We start from the raw sequence: 14,406 nt of genomic DNA, 5'->3' as shown, positions 1-14,406 counted from the left end.
TCTTCTTCAATAATATATTGGCTCTTCTGGATTTTTTGCCTCTACATATAAACTTTAGAATTAGTTTGTTGATATTCATAAAACACTTGCTGAATGTGTGACTGAGATTGCATTGAATGTGTAGATCAAGTTGGGAAGAACTGACATCTTGACAATATTGAATCTTTCTATCCATGATCATGGAGTATCTGTCCATTTATCTAGTTCTTCTTTGATTTCTTTCATCAGTTTTGTAGTTTCCCTCATGTGGATTTTGTATATATTTAGTTAAATGTATACCTAAGTACTTCATTTTTTTGAGCGCTCACTGTTTTTTAATTTCATATCCCACTTGTTTATTAGTGGTATATAAGAAAGTGATTCACTTTTGCATGTCAAACTTGTGTCCTGTAACATTGTTATAATCACTTATTAGTTCCAGGAGTTTTGTTTGTCAATTCTTTCAGATTTTCTAGGTGATCATGTCATCTGATAATGTCACCTATGCACAAAGACAGTTTTTTTTATTTCTTCCCAATCTGTATATCTTTTATTCCATTTTGTTTTCTTATTGCATTAGCTAGACCTTGTAGTATGACATTGAAAAGAAGTGGTGAGAAAGGATAGCCTTGCTTTGTTTCTTATTTTAGAAGGAAGCTTCAAGTTTCTCAGCGTTAGGTATGATGTTAACTGTAGGTTTTTGTAGATGTTCTTTATCAAGTTGAAGAAGTTTCCCATTATTTCTTATTTACTGAGAGGGTTTTTTTTTTACCTTGAATGTGGGATTATGAAAAATGCTTTTTATGCATTTATTAATATGATTTTTTTCTTTAGCCTGTTGATGTGATGGATTATAGTGATTGATTTTTGAATATTGAGCCAGCATTTTATACCTGGAATAAATCCCACTTGGTGAAAGAGTATAATTTATTGCATACATTGTTGGATTTAATAATAAAGTAGTCTTAGATTATTTGAAATAAGAAAAAAAGAGAAAATACAGAGTACTAATATCAGAAACAAAAGAAGGACGACATATCTGCTTCTATCTTCTGAAAGAGATTGCTGAGAATTTCTTCCTTAAATGTTGGTAGAATTTGCCAGTAAACCCATCTGGGCCTGGTGCTTTCAATTTTGGAAAGCTATTAATTCTCGATTCAATTTCTTTGATAGCTACAGGCCTATTCAGATAGTCTGTTTCTCCTTGTGTGAGTTTTGGCAGATTGGGTCTTTCAAATAATTAATCTGTTTAATCTAGGTTATCAAATTTGTGGCTTAGAGTTCTTAAGAGTATTTTTTAAACATCCTTTTAATGTCTATGGGATCTGTAGTAATGCCCCTCTTTTGTTTCCAATACTGGTAATTTGTGTTTTCTCTCTCTCTCTTGTTAGCCTGGAATGAGTTTATTAATTTCCCATTTTCATTGATTTATGCAATAATTTTTATTATTTATGTTCTTCTGCTTACTCTGGATTTAACTTTCTCTTCTTTTTCTAGTTTTTTAAGGTAAAAGCTTAGATGATTAACATTAGATCTTTCTTCTTTCTAATATATACATTAACTGCCAGAAATGTTCCTCTGAGAACTGCTTTTGCTGCATCTCACACATTTTGATAAGTTATATTTTCATTTTCATTTAGTTTAAAACATTTTTAAAATTTTCTTAAAATTTCTCCTTTGTCCCGCACATTATTTAGGAGTGTCCTGTTTAATCTCTAAGTATTTTTGCATATTTCAGCTATCTTTTTGTTATTGTTTCTAGCTTAATTTGATTTTGGTCTGAGAGCAGATATTGTATAATTTTTATTCTTTTAAATTTGCTAAGGTGTGTTTTCTGGCCCACAGTGTGGTCTGCTTTGGTGAATGTTCCATATGAGCTTGAGAAGAATCTGCATTTTGCTGATGTTGAATGAATTAGTCTACAGACATAAATTATATCCAGATGATTGATAATGCTGTTGACTTCAACTATGTCCTACTGACTTTCTCCCTGCTAGATTTGCCCATTTCTGATAGAGGGGTATTAAAGTAGGTTGATATATTTCTCTTTGCAGTTCTATCAGTTTTTGTTTCATGTATTTTTATGTTCTTTTGTTACATGCATACATATTAAGAATTGTATGTCTTCTTGGAGAATTGACCCCTTTATATTTTTGTAAGGCCCCTTTCTACCCCTGATAACTTTCCTTGCTATGAAGTCTGCTCTGTCTAAAATTAACATAACTACTCCAACTTACTTTTGATTAGTGTTAGGATGATATATCTTTCTTCATTCATTTACTGTTAATCTATATGTGTTTTTATTTTTTGTGGATTTCTTATAGACAACCTACAGAATTTTGTTTTTTGATCTACTTTGACAATCTCTGTCTTTTAATTGGTTCTTTTAGACCATTGGTATTTAAAGTTATTATTAATATAGTTGAATAATTATCTACCATATTTGTTACTAGTTTTTATTTATTTCCTCTGTTCTTTGTTCCTATTTTTGTCTTCCACTCTCTTTAAAAACCAATTGTTGTTTTAGTTGAGCATTTTATATGATTCCATTTTCTCTCCCTTGTTAGCATAAAACTTATACTTCTTTTTTTACTTTTCAGTAATTGTTTTAGAATTTGCAATATACATTTACAACTAATCTAAGTCTACTTTCAAATAACACTGTACAGCTTCATGGGTAGTTCAGTGTTTTATAATAACAAAATAATCCTAATTCTTTCCTCCTATTCCATTTGTCATTGCTCTCATTCATTTCACTTATATATAAGCATATATGTATACGCCTGTGTGCATAATCAATATATTATTGCTACTATGATTTTGAACAAATGGTTATCTGTTAGATCATTTAAGAATAAGAAAAGTAAAAGTTTTCAATTTACCTTCACTCAGTCATTCTTTGATGCTTTTCCCTTCTTTTTGTAGATTTGAGTTTCCAATTGATATTATTTTCCTTCTTGCTGGGGAACTTTTTAAAACATTTCTTGTGGACAGGTCCACTGGCAACAAATTCCCTCTTTTTTTTTTTGTCTAGGAAAGTCTTTATTTCATCTTCACTTTTAAGTAAAAATTTCACAGGGTGAAAAACTCTTGGTTGGTGTTATTTTCTTCTCTTAACACTAAATATTTCACTCCATTCTCTTATTTGCATGATTTCTGAGAAGCCAGATATAATTCTTATCTATGCTCTTCTATAATTTTGTAGGTTGAATATGATATACTTAGGTATTGAGGTTCCTCCCATTTATCCTGCTTAGTGTTCTTTGATCTTTCTGGATCTGTGGTTTGGTGTCTGACATTAATTTGGGGAAAATTCTTAGTCATTATTTCTTTAAATATTTCTTCTTTAATTTTCCCATTTTTCCCCTCCTTCCTGTATTTCCATTATGTATAAATTATACCTTTTGTAATAATCCCACAGTTCTTGGATATTCAGGTCTATTTTTTTTTAGCTTTTTTTTCTCTTTGATTTTCAGTTTTGGAGATTTCTATTGAGATATTTTTATGCTCAGAGATTCTTTCTTCAGCCATGTTCAGTCTGCTAATAAGTCCATTAAAAACATTCTCTATTTCTATTTTAGTGGGTTTTTAATCTATAGCATTTCTTTTTGATTCTTTCCTAGAATTCCCACTTCTCTGTTTACATTGCCCATCTGTTCTTGCATGTGGTATACGTTATTTATCAGAGTCCTTAACATTCTAAACATAGTTATTTTTAATTCCCAGTCCGATAATCAACACTTTTGCTATGGTTGAATGTGGTGCCAATGCTTGCTCTGTCTATTCACATTTTGTTTTTTGCCTTTTAGTATGCCTTGTATTTTTTTTTTTTTTGGATAGCCAGACATAATGTACTAGGTAAAAGGAACTGCTGTAAATAGGCCTTTACTGGTGTGGTGGTAAAATGTAGGAGGAGGGAAATGTTTGATAGTTCTAGGATTAGATTTCAGTCTTTAGTGAGCCTATTCCTCTGGACTGTGAACTTCACAAATGCTGCTTAGTCTCTGCTTCCCCCGCTTAGGCAGGACAAGATAGCTTGATAAAGCTCAAGTTGGGTATTTTCCTTCTCCCAAGTAGAAGGCTACAGGGAGCTGAAACTGGGTATTTCCTATCCTCCATGTGGAAGGCTCGAGCCTTTTATTGGATGTAAAGCTTAAAAATATTTTCTCCCATTCTGTAGGTTGTCCATTTGCTCTGTTGATTATCTTCTTAACTGTGAAGAAGCTTTTTAATTTAATCAAGTTCCACTTATTAACATTTATTATTGCTGTTGCTGTGATTGCCATTGGGGTCTTCTTGATAAACTCTTTGCCTAGGCCAATATCTAGAAAATGTTTTCCAACATTTTCTTCTAGAGTTCTTAAGGTTTCATGCCTTATTTTAAGTCTTTTTTTTTATCTTGAATTAATTTTTGTGAGTGGTGAGAGATAAGGATCCTGTTTCATTATTTTGCATGTGGTTATCCAATTTTCCCAGCATCATTCACTGAATAGAGCTTCTTTTCCCCAGTGTATATTGTTGTCTGCTGTGTCAAAGGTCAAGTTTGCTGTAAGTGGATAGTTTTATATCTGGGTTCCTTGTTTTGTGCCTCTATTTTTGTGTCAATACCATGCTGTTTCAGTTACTATAGCTTTGAAGTATAGTTTGAAATCTGGTAATGTGTTGCCTCCAGATTTGTTCTTTTTGCTTAAGATTGCTTTAGCTATTCAGGCTCTTTTCTGGTTCAAAACAAAGCATAAAATTATTTTTTCTAGATATGTGAAATATGACTTTGGTAACTTGATGGGGATTGCATTGAATCTGTAAATTGCCTGGGGTAGTATGGACATTTTAACAATGTGGATTCTACTGATCATGAACATGATACGTTTTCCCATTTCTTTGTGTCATCTGTGATTTCTTTCCTCAGTATTTTCTAGTTCTCTTTGTAGAGATCTTTCACCTCTTTGGTTAAGTATATTCCTAGATTTCTTATTTTCTTTGTAGCTATTGTGAATGGTATTGAGTCTTTGATTTGACTCTCAGTTTGACTTTCATTGGTATATAGGAATGCTACTGATTTGTGTGCATTGATTTTGTAACCTGAGACATTGCTGAATTTATTTATCAATTCCAGGAGTCTCTTGGTGGAGTCTTAGGGGTTTTCTATATATAAGATCATATCATCAGCAAAAAGTGGTAGTTTGACCTCCTCTTTCCCAATTTGGATACCTTTCATTTCTTTCTTTTGCTTGATTTCTCTGGCTAGGACTTCCAGCACTATGTTGAATAGAAGTGGTGACAATGGCCACACTTGTCTTGTTCTAGTTCTTAGTGGGAATGCTTTCAATTTTCCCCATTCAGTATGATGTTGGCTGTGGGTTTGTCATATATAATTTTATAATCTGGAGATATGTTCTTTCTATGCCTAGTTTGTTGAGGATTTTTATCATGAAAGGGCACTTAATTTTATTGAATACTTTTTCTGCATCTATTGAGATGATCATGTAGTCTTTGTTTTTGCTTCTGTTTATGTGGTGAATCACATTTATTGATTTACATATGTTGAACCATCCTTGCATCCATAGATAAAGCCCACTTGGTCATGGTGGATTATTTTTTTGATATGCTATTGAATTTGGTTTGCTAATATTTTATTGATGATTTTTGCGTCTATGCTCATATGGGATATTTATCCATAGTTTTCTTTTTTTTGTCGTGTCCCTTGCTGGGTTTGGTATTAAGGTGATACTGGCTTCAAAGAATGAGTTGGGAAGAGTTCCCTCCTTCTCAATGCTATAGAATAATTTCTGCAGTGTGGATATCAGCTTTGCTTTGTAGGTCTGGTAGAATTCGGCTGTGAATCCATCATGTCCAGGGCTTTTTTTTTCATTGGAAGTTTTTTATTACTGCTTCAATTATGCTGCTTGTGACTGGTCTGTTCAGGAGTTCTGTTTCTTCCTGACTGAGTCTTTGGAAGTTGTGTGCTTCCAGGAATTTGTCAATTTTCTCTACATGTTCTAGTTTATGTGTGTAAAGATTTTCATAGTATTCAAAGCTGATATTTTGTGTTTTTGAGTTATCAGTTGTAATATCTCCTTTTTCATTTCTGATTGAGCTTATTAGGGTCTCTTCTCTTCTATTCTTGGTTAATCTAGCAAGTGGTCTATTGATTTTTTTTATCTTTTCAAAGAACCAACTTTTGTTTCATTGATCTTCTGTATTATTTTCTTGTTTTTGATTGCATTTAATGCTGCTCTGGCCTTAGTTATTTCTTTTCTTCTGCTGGCATTGGGTTTAGTTTCCTTTTCCTTTTCTAATTCTTTGAGATATGTTATTAGGATGCTAATTTGTGATCTTTGTATCTTTTTGATGTAGGCATTTAAGGCTGTGAATTTTCCCGTTATGATTGCTTTTGTTGAATCCCACAGATTTTGATACCTTGTGTCTTCTTTTTCATTAAGTTTGAGTAATCTCTTGAATTCCATCTTAATTTTATTATTGACACAATAATTGTTCAGCAGAAGATTGCTTAATTTCCATGACTTTGAGTAGAATTCAATGTTTCTTTTGGGGTTGATTTCTAGTTTTATTCCACTGTATCTGAGAATTCCACTGTGCACATGGTCTGAGCACCCTTTAGTTCACTGCAGGTCTTTAAGAGGAAAGGTTTGAGTCCCTCTCTCTGTGGAACCCCTGGTGTGGTGGATGCACCAACAGAGGCAAAGTAGCTGCTCATGAGAACCCTGGCTCAATCATCTCTCTTGGCAGCCACGGGTAGGGGAGGAGAAGGAGAGGAAAAGAGTCTGAATGGAGGAAAGCTGGCAATCTGGTCATCTCTGACCCTCTCTCCAGAAGGCAGCCCACCCAGAATGTCTAGGATCTGGGGTCACAAAGATCTCCCAACACCCACTGGCCCCCTGTGGCTGCCATTGTCTGACCAGAGTTGGGAAATGTTTGTGTGGGAACGACGGAGATGAAAACTGAGGGGCTGAAGACCCCTGGGGAGGACAAAGGTGCATGGTGGGTAGAGAAGCAACATGGCACCTGCTATCTCAGTTGGGGTCTGTGGTGACAGGAAGTGCCCCACGGGGGCTGGCAGCTTGGTGCTTTGTCCTCCAGAAGCTCTCAGTTCATTGGTGACAGCAGCTTTGGGGCTTGTGAGGGTAGAAAGGCTCTCTAGCAGCTCAGGAGTCTGATGACCACCAGAGGTGTGAGGGAGGGAGAAATAAAACTGCTCCACCTACTCTTTTCACTGGACTCCAAGCCTCTCAGGAGTTGACCTCTACTGATATCTTACTCCTTCTTGTTCTGCTCTGCAACTTCTTCCTATGGAATCTTATGTAGGTTCTGGGACTTTTTCCTCAGAATTACACCTGATCTATGTTTTTGTTTTTTTTTTTCCGCCTTCTTTCTGAGATGATCTGGCAGCTGGTGTCCCTGGTCAGCCATCTCATCTTCTCCCGTTGTGATTTTTGATTCCACCCCATGATTAACTGGTTCAAAGGATCACAAACAAAAATTTATCACCATCACTAGTGAATCTGGATAATGGATGCAAAACTATTTTGATAGTTGAATGATTCTGATAATTGTGTAACTCCAAAAAGGACTTTGGTCAGTGACCAGAAGAAAGCCAATGTGGAGAGTTTGGTGAAGTGGAAATGTTAAACTATTTTCTACCACTAGAGTTGTTGTTGCCCTTTCATTAACTAACACTTGCCCTTAATATCAATTCTTTCTTATACCTTCAAAATAATAATATCTATTTCATAATTGGTTCCATGGAAAGTAATTTAATCTTTTTTTTTTTTTTTTAGCCAAATCAGAATGGTATCAGTTACCTTTATTCGCCCAAATTTAACAGATGTGAAATTTAATCCCATGGGCTACATACACAACTTTCTGACATTTAGTGTTTTGCTGAAAGGTGAGCAGAGAAACAGCTTTGCCTTTGCCCTGTGATTGTAGGGATTATCTCTGGTTGACAACTGGCTTGGGCCCTGGTTCTTTTGTAGGTGGTGTGTTTGTCTGGTCAGAACCAGGGGCAGAGATAGGATCATTCCCACTGTGCCTGATTTAACTTGGCCTTGGATGGTATGACAGATGGGATTGGAACCTTTCATAGTAGATTACATCAATTTAACCATTATTTCAAGATTTTATCTTTTTGTTTGAACAGCTTCGCTCCAGAGATAACATTTTATAGACCCATGCTCCTTCTAAACTAATGTTACTGTCATTTGGTCCTATTCTGATGTCTCTCCCATAGACAATGGATTTTACTGAGTCATCCTTGGTCTGGTCTTTCCTGATCCTCACTGGGTTATTTGTAAGAGAGCTGGGGCCACTAGTGAAATCTCTGATTCTTGGCTACTGATTTTTATCTGTTTACAGCAAAGTAGAACAGACAAGGATGAAGCCATTGATGACCTCTTCACTGCCATGCTGGGAAGCACAGGCTTAGCCTGTATTAGAATGATTAATGTACAGTGCAGGGGTTTTTGTTGGCATTTAGTTTGATCCTGGTTACATGGTTAGCTGCAGCATTATTTGGATAGGATAAAATCTCTAAGGAATGTCTGTGGAAGTAAATAGCTGATGGATAAAACAGTCTTGGTTGGCCTTTTCAACCAGATCACTGAACATCAAGTGATAGGGCTAGGTGAGGCCACAGCACTGGGGCTCCTGATGAAAGGGAGCCAACTTTTTGTTCCTGAGATTGTGTTCATTTCCTACTTATTTGGCAGCAGAAAATAATCCCCCTGGGTCAACAGAGCCAGAAAAATTTGGAAGATCAAAATTGAACAGACTTAGAAGGGCCAATTCAGACAATTTAAGCAAAAATTATTTTCTTTGAGTATAGACTGTCTGTCCGAGAAGACTCAAATTCTGTGCATGGCTATGCTGTTGTGTTTTGGCTGGCTGGCTTATAGGTTCTGGTATTTTCCCACCTCTTCAAAGTAAAATATTGACACAAATGAATCCAATGGGCTGGTGAGGGAAAAGGAATGGGTGGGATGATATTGAGCAGATTCTGAGATTCTATAAACATCTCGCTGTTTTGGGAGGACTTGGGCACCATTTGATGTCTTCTAATGTGAAAGTGAAGCATTCAGGCTGCCAGTGGGACCGTCCACCTCCAACTTGCTCTCTTGTTCCTCTCCTTTCCTGAGAGCTGAGGGTAATGCCATGGCCACCTGACCATGAAATGTCACATATGTGTCCAAGTCCCACCCAGCAGTACCTTCCGGTTTTTATGAGGGCTTCTCTTCTCAATGACACCCTTCAAAGCTAGCTAGGACTTATATGTGCACCCCACCCCCAGGACCCAGACAACAGGCCAGGCTGTCCTTGCCCCCAACCAGTCCAGTTCATCCTGAAATAAAAGCCTGAACTTAAAAGATGGGTGGCCTTCTGTGTCCCAGCAGATTACACACTTGATATAGGACTTAAGAAACCTAAGTGCTCTCACCAAATCTGCTCTGGATTTGGGTTCTCAGCTTTCAGAGTGCTGATTAGTTATGTGTTACATTGCACAACTTATTATAAAGGTAAGCTTTATTCTTACTACAACTCTCCTGCTTAATTAATTCAATAACACTGAGTTCCAGGTACTGGGGTTAGGGGAGGCAGCCGGAACCTCCTTGGCCTGGGCTTCCTATTTCCCTGAGAAAAGACCTCCATTAGCACCGCCCTCTAGGTGCTCCCACTTGATAACAGTGAGATAAGGTGCTGGTCAGCAGTGGGTCAGCCAGGTGTAGCTCGGCCCCTTCCACCCTCTTTCCACACCTTCTGGCCTGCTCCTCCAAGCCCTCCCTGGAGAGTGGAGGCCTGTGGCTTTCCTGGCACCGTTCATGACTGGGAAGGTCGGCATAGCTAATTCTGAGGTTCAGCATCAGGAAGCCCATGGTTCCTTCACACAGAGCTGCCTCCTCTGCCCCATCCTCCTCAGTAATAAAGCTTCATTTTTATCAATATCTGCCTTACCCTTTTATCTTGTCCCTTACTTGGTTTAGAACTCAGGTGGGGAATACAGAGGTATACTTAATTGGACTCCTAACAGTGAGCTTGATGGACAAAGATGATTAAAACATTGTCCCTACTCTCAGGAAGCTCACGAAGCAATGTGGGAAGGTGGGTAGATGGAAATAGAAGCAAAAAGTTGTAAATTAGTGTCACTGGGGCATGGGGTGTAGCGGAGTTCAAGAGCTCCAGTTCTGGTCTCATTCAGCCTTGGCTGTGTGCCCTGTGCGGTGGCTCATTTTTGTAATCTCAGCGATTGGGAGGCTGAGGCAGGAGGGTCACTTGAGCCCAGGAGTTGGAGGCTGCGGTGACCTATGATTGCACCACTGCAGTCTAGCCTGGGTGACAGAGCAAGACCTTGTCTCTAAAAAACATCCTGTGTCTAACCTTGGATGCATTCCCAAATGTGCCCTTTAATAGATAAGTGATCCTGAAGAAGTAACTTTACCTCAGTTTTCTCATGTGTAGAATGGGATTAATAATAACTACCTCCCAGGGTGGTTGTAAAGATTCAGTGAGATGATATGTACAAATTGTTCAGCATGATGCCAAGCACAGACAAAAATTATCCTTTTTGGCTCCTGTTATTATTAGAAGTGTGACATATATGCTGTGGAATAACAGGAGGGCCACCTAACTCTTCATGTGAGTACTATTAGCCAAAAGGAGGCAGAAAAGAAATCTGTCCATGTCATGGAGGGATGATAAGCAAAGAAACTCTGCATGGTACCTAATATACATTTTGGAGCATCACTCTGTATATTCTGGTTTGCTTTTCATTGTATTAATTGGGTGCTGGCCTTTCTCCAGCCTGGCATCAGGCACCAGCCAGAGAGGGATGGGCAGTCACCAGGTGAGTGTGGTATTCATCTATATTGGTTCATGAAACAGCTGCCTCCGAAGTGCAAGAGAAGAATAAAAGAGAAGAAAATGAGAAGAAAGATGATGGGAGGAGAGAAGGGAAAGGGAGGGAAGGGAAGGAAAAAGTACAATTCAGTTCCTTCCAATAAATGTAGCTGTGCAGTCTTTTACATTAACATCACCAAAATAATAATATTAATATATGGACTTATAGAATAATAATTAAAAATTGATATAAGGAAGTCATATCCAGATTAGGATGGACAGAATACACGTGGAAAGAGGGGAATGCATAAAAGATGCAGGGAAAAACCCTTGTGAAAAACTGTGGAAAGGGAACAAGGAACTTTACTACTGTTCTCCTTATCTGTCCATTTCTACTGAGATGTATGTAGTTCTGCACCCTCACCATAGAATTACAAAGTTCACATATACACTTTTTCATTGACACCATCTCTACGAGAGACTCAGTCTTTATGAGATGTCATTTTTCATATTGAGTTCTTGCTCTTATTTAAATGTTCTGGTACTTCAGTGGTTTTACAGCAGGAAGGAGGCCCTGTTATACTGCTTATTGATACCAACATACAACTGCCCACTTATGCCCACACTCCTGCCACCTCCCCTGGCTGCTCTATCCAGCCGTACCGTCCTCCTTCGTGCTCCTCAGCGTGCAAGGTTCCTTTGGCCCGGGATGTCCACCCCTCTCCACCCCGTCCCAAGCTCCACACTGCTCCACCTTCACTTCCCTTAGGTCCTGCCAGTGCCACCTTACCGGGAAAGCTTTCTCTGAGCACTTATCTCAAATGGGAACCCCTTCTCCTCAGCACACACCTTCTCTTTCTCCTGCTTTATTCTCCTTCCAAACCACAACCACCATTGGACACAGTACCCACAATTACATGTTTGCTGGCTTATTGTTGTCTTTCTTTCTGTCTTAGATTGAGTTTCTGGAAGCAGAACCCGAGAGAAAAATTCAGGTGTATGTTGAGGGAATGCTCTTCAGGAGAACCAATAAAGTGAAGGAATGAGGCAGAATGATATGAGTGAAGCAGCCAGGCAAGGATTGTGGGTCCAGGGAGGTCTAGGTTTGAGAAAGAATTTCTCTGACACATTAGTTTCCTGGGATGTAGTAGGTCTTCCATAAATATTTGCTGAATAAATTCATGAACTTATTGAACCGGTGCAGTGCTGGGTCCAGGGGATATAAGGGTGAATAAAACAGACATGGTTCCTTCCCTCATGGAGGTATGGTCTAATGAGAATTGAGATACATGCAATGAAAACACACTTCGGTAAGCACTGTCGTGGGAAAAGCAGAGGGGGCTAAGAGCACTAAGTAGAGGAACTTAAAACCCAGCATCTGGGAAGAGCAAGTATTACAAACCTTGTGGTATAGTCAAGGGCCACGTTTTCAAGTGTAATTATTCAGTCAGTGTAGTGCACACTGATAAAGTCAGGAAAGTATTCGCAAGACTGTAGCATTATTGTGAAGATCCCAATTCGGTTTTGTTTTACCCATGATTTTGTCTCAAATAGAATGATCCATTCAGAAGAAAAACCTGAACCAGGACCTCTCACATCTGCCCTGGGGTCCGTTTCCTCGCTGGCACAAAGAGAGGTTGGACTTGAATTTTCTTTGGGAGCTGACCTTCCTTAGTCAGTACAGGGGCCTGGGCACTGGGCTCTGCCCCTTCTGTGGTAGGAAGCAAAAGAATGCCAGACAATTATTACTGCCAGCCAGCTGGTATTCCCTGGGATTGTGGGATTCCCTTGGATGTTTGGGAATTGGCATTTGTTTTCCTCTAAAGGCATTAGTGTGCATGCAGGTTTAGAGCTTGGTAGGCAAATCTGCTTCAAAAAGAGAACTCTACCCAAAGTGATCTACAGATTCAATGCAATTCCTATGAAAATACCAACATCATTTTTCACAGATCTAGAAAAAATAATTCTATACTTCGTATGAAACCAGAGAAGACCTCATATAGCAAAAACAATCTTAAGCAAAAAGAACAAATTGGGAGGCATCAATTTATCAGACTTCAAGCTATGCTAGAAGGCTATAATAACTAAAACAGCATGGTACTGGCACAAGAACAGAGACACAGACCAAGGGAACAGAACTGAGAACCCAGATATAAAACCATCCTCATATAGCCATCTAATCTTTGACAAAGCAGACAAAAACATACACTGGGGAAAAGAATACTTATTCAATAAATGGTGCTGGGAAAATTGGATAGCCACATGTAGAAGACTAAAATAGGATCCGCACCTCTCACCTCACAAAAATCAACTCAATGGTGGATAACAGGTTTAAACCTAAGGTGTGAAACTATAAAAATTCTAGAAGAAAATGTTGGAAAAATTCTTATAATCATTGACCTAGGCAAAGAGTTTATGAAGAAGACCCCAAAGACAATCATAGCAACAACAAAAATAAACAGGACCTGATCAAATTAAAAAGCTTCTGCACAGCCAAGGAAACTATCATGAGAGCAAACAGACAACCTACAGAATGGGAGAAAATGTTCACATGCTACATATCTGATAAAGGGCTGATAACTAGAACCTATAGAACTCAGGAAAATCAGCAAGAAAAAATCGAACAACCCTATTAAAAAGTGGGCAAAGGACATGAAAAGAAAGTTTTCAAAAGAAGACAGACTAATGGCCAGCAAACATATGAAAAAATGCTCAACATTTCTAATAATCAGGGAAATGCAAATCAAAAACCACAATGATATATCACTTATCTCCAGTGAGAATGGCTTTTATCAAAAAGTCCCCAAACAATAAATGTTGGCATGGATGCGGAGAGATAGGGAAACTCATACACTGCAGATGGGAGTGCAAACTAGTACAACCTCTGTGGAAAGTAATATGGAGATACCTCAAAGAGCTAAAAGTAGAACTACCATTTGATCCAGCAATCCCATTGCTGGGCATCTACCCAAAGGAAAAAAAGACATTCTATAAAAAAGACATCTGCACTCCAATGTTTATAGCAGCACAATTCACAATTGCAAAGATGTGGAAACAACCCAAGTGGCCATCAATACATGAGTGGATTAATAAAATGTGGTATATGTATGCCATGGAGTTCTACTCAGCCACAAAAAACAATGGTGATCTAGCACCTCTTGTATTATCCTGGATAGAGTTGGAACCCATTCTACTAAGTGAAGTATCACAAGAATGGAAAAAGAAGCACCACATGTGCTCACCATCAAATTGGTATTAACTGATCAATATATAAGTGCACATAGAGTAATAACATTCATTGGGTGTTGAGAAGGTGGGAGGGGGAGGAGAGGATGGGTAGATTCATACCTAATGGGTGCTGTGTGCACCATCTGGGGGATGGACATGCTTGAAGCTCTGACTTGGAAAGGGCAAAGGCAATATATGTAACTTAAACATTTGTACCCCTGTAATATGCTGAAATAAAATAAAATAAAATAAAGGGAACTCAAGTGCCTTGAGAAAAGCAGACAGCTACCACAGCAATGCCTTGCCCCCAGTCAGTGCTTGGCAGCCCTGGGGACTGATTCTGGTCTA

The sequence above is a fragment of the Lemur catta genome, chromosome 6, assembly GCF_020740605.2.
Source record: "Lemur catta isolate mLemCat1 chromosome 6, mLemCat1.pri, whole genome shotgun sequence".
Lineage (NCBI taxonomy): Eukaryota > Metazoa > Chordata > Mammalia > Primates > Lemuridae > Lemur > Lemur catta.
Note: the sequence above shows the minus strand (reverse complement) of the source record.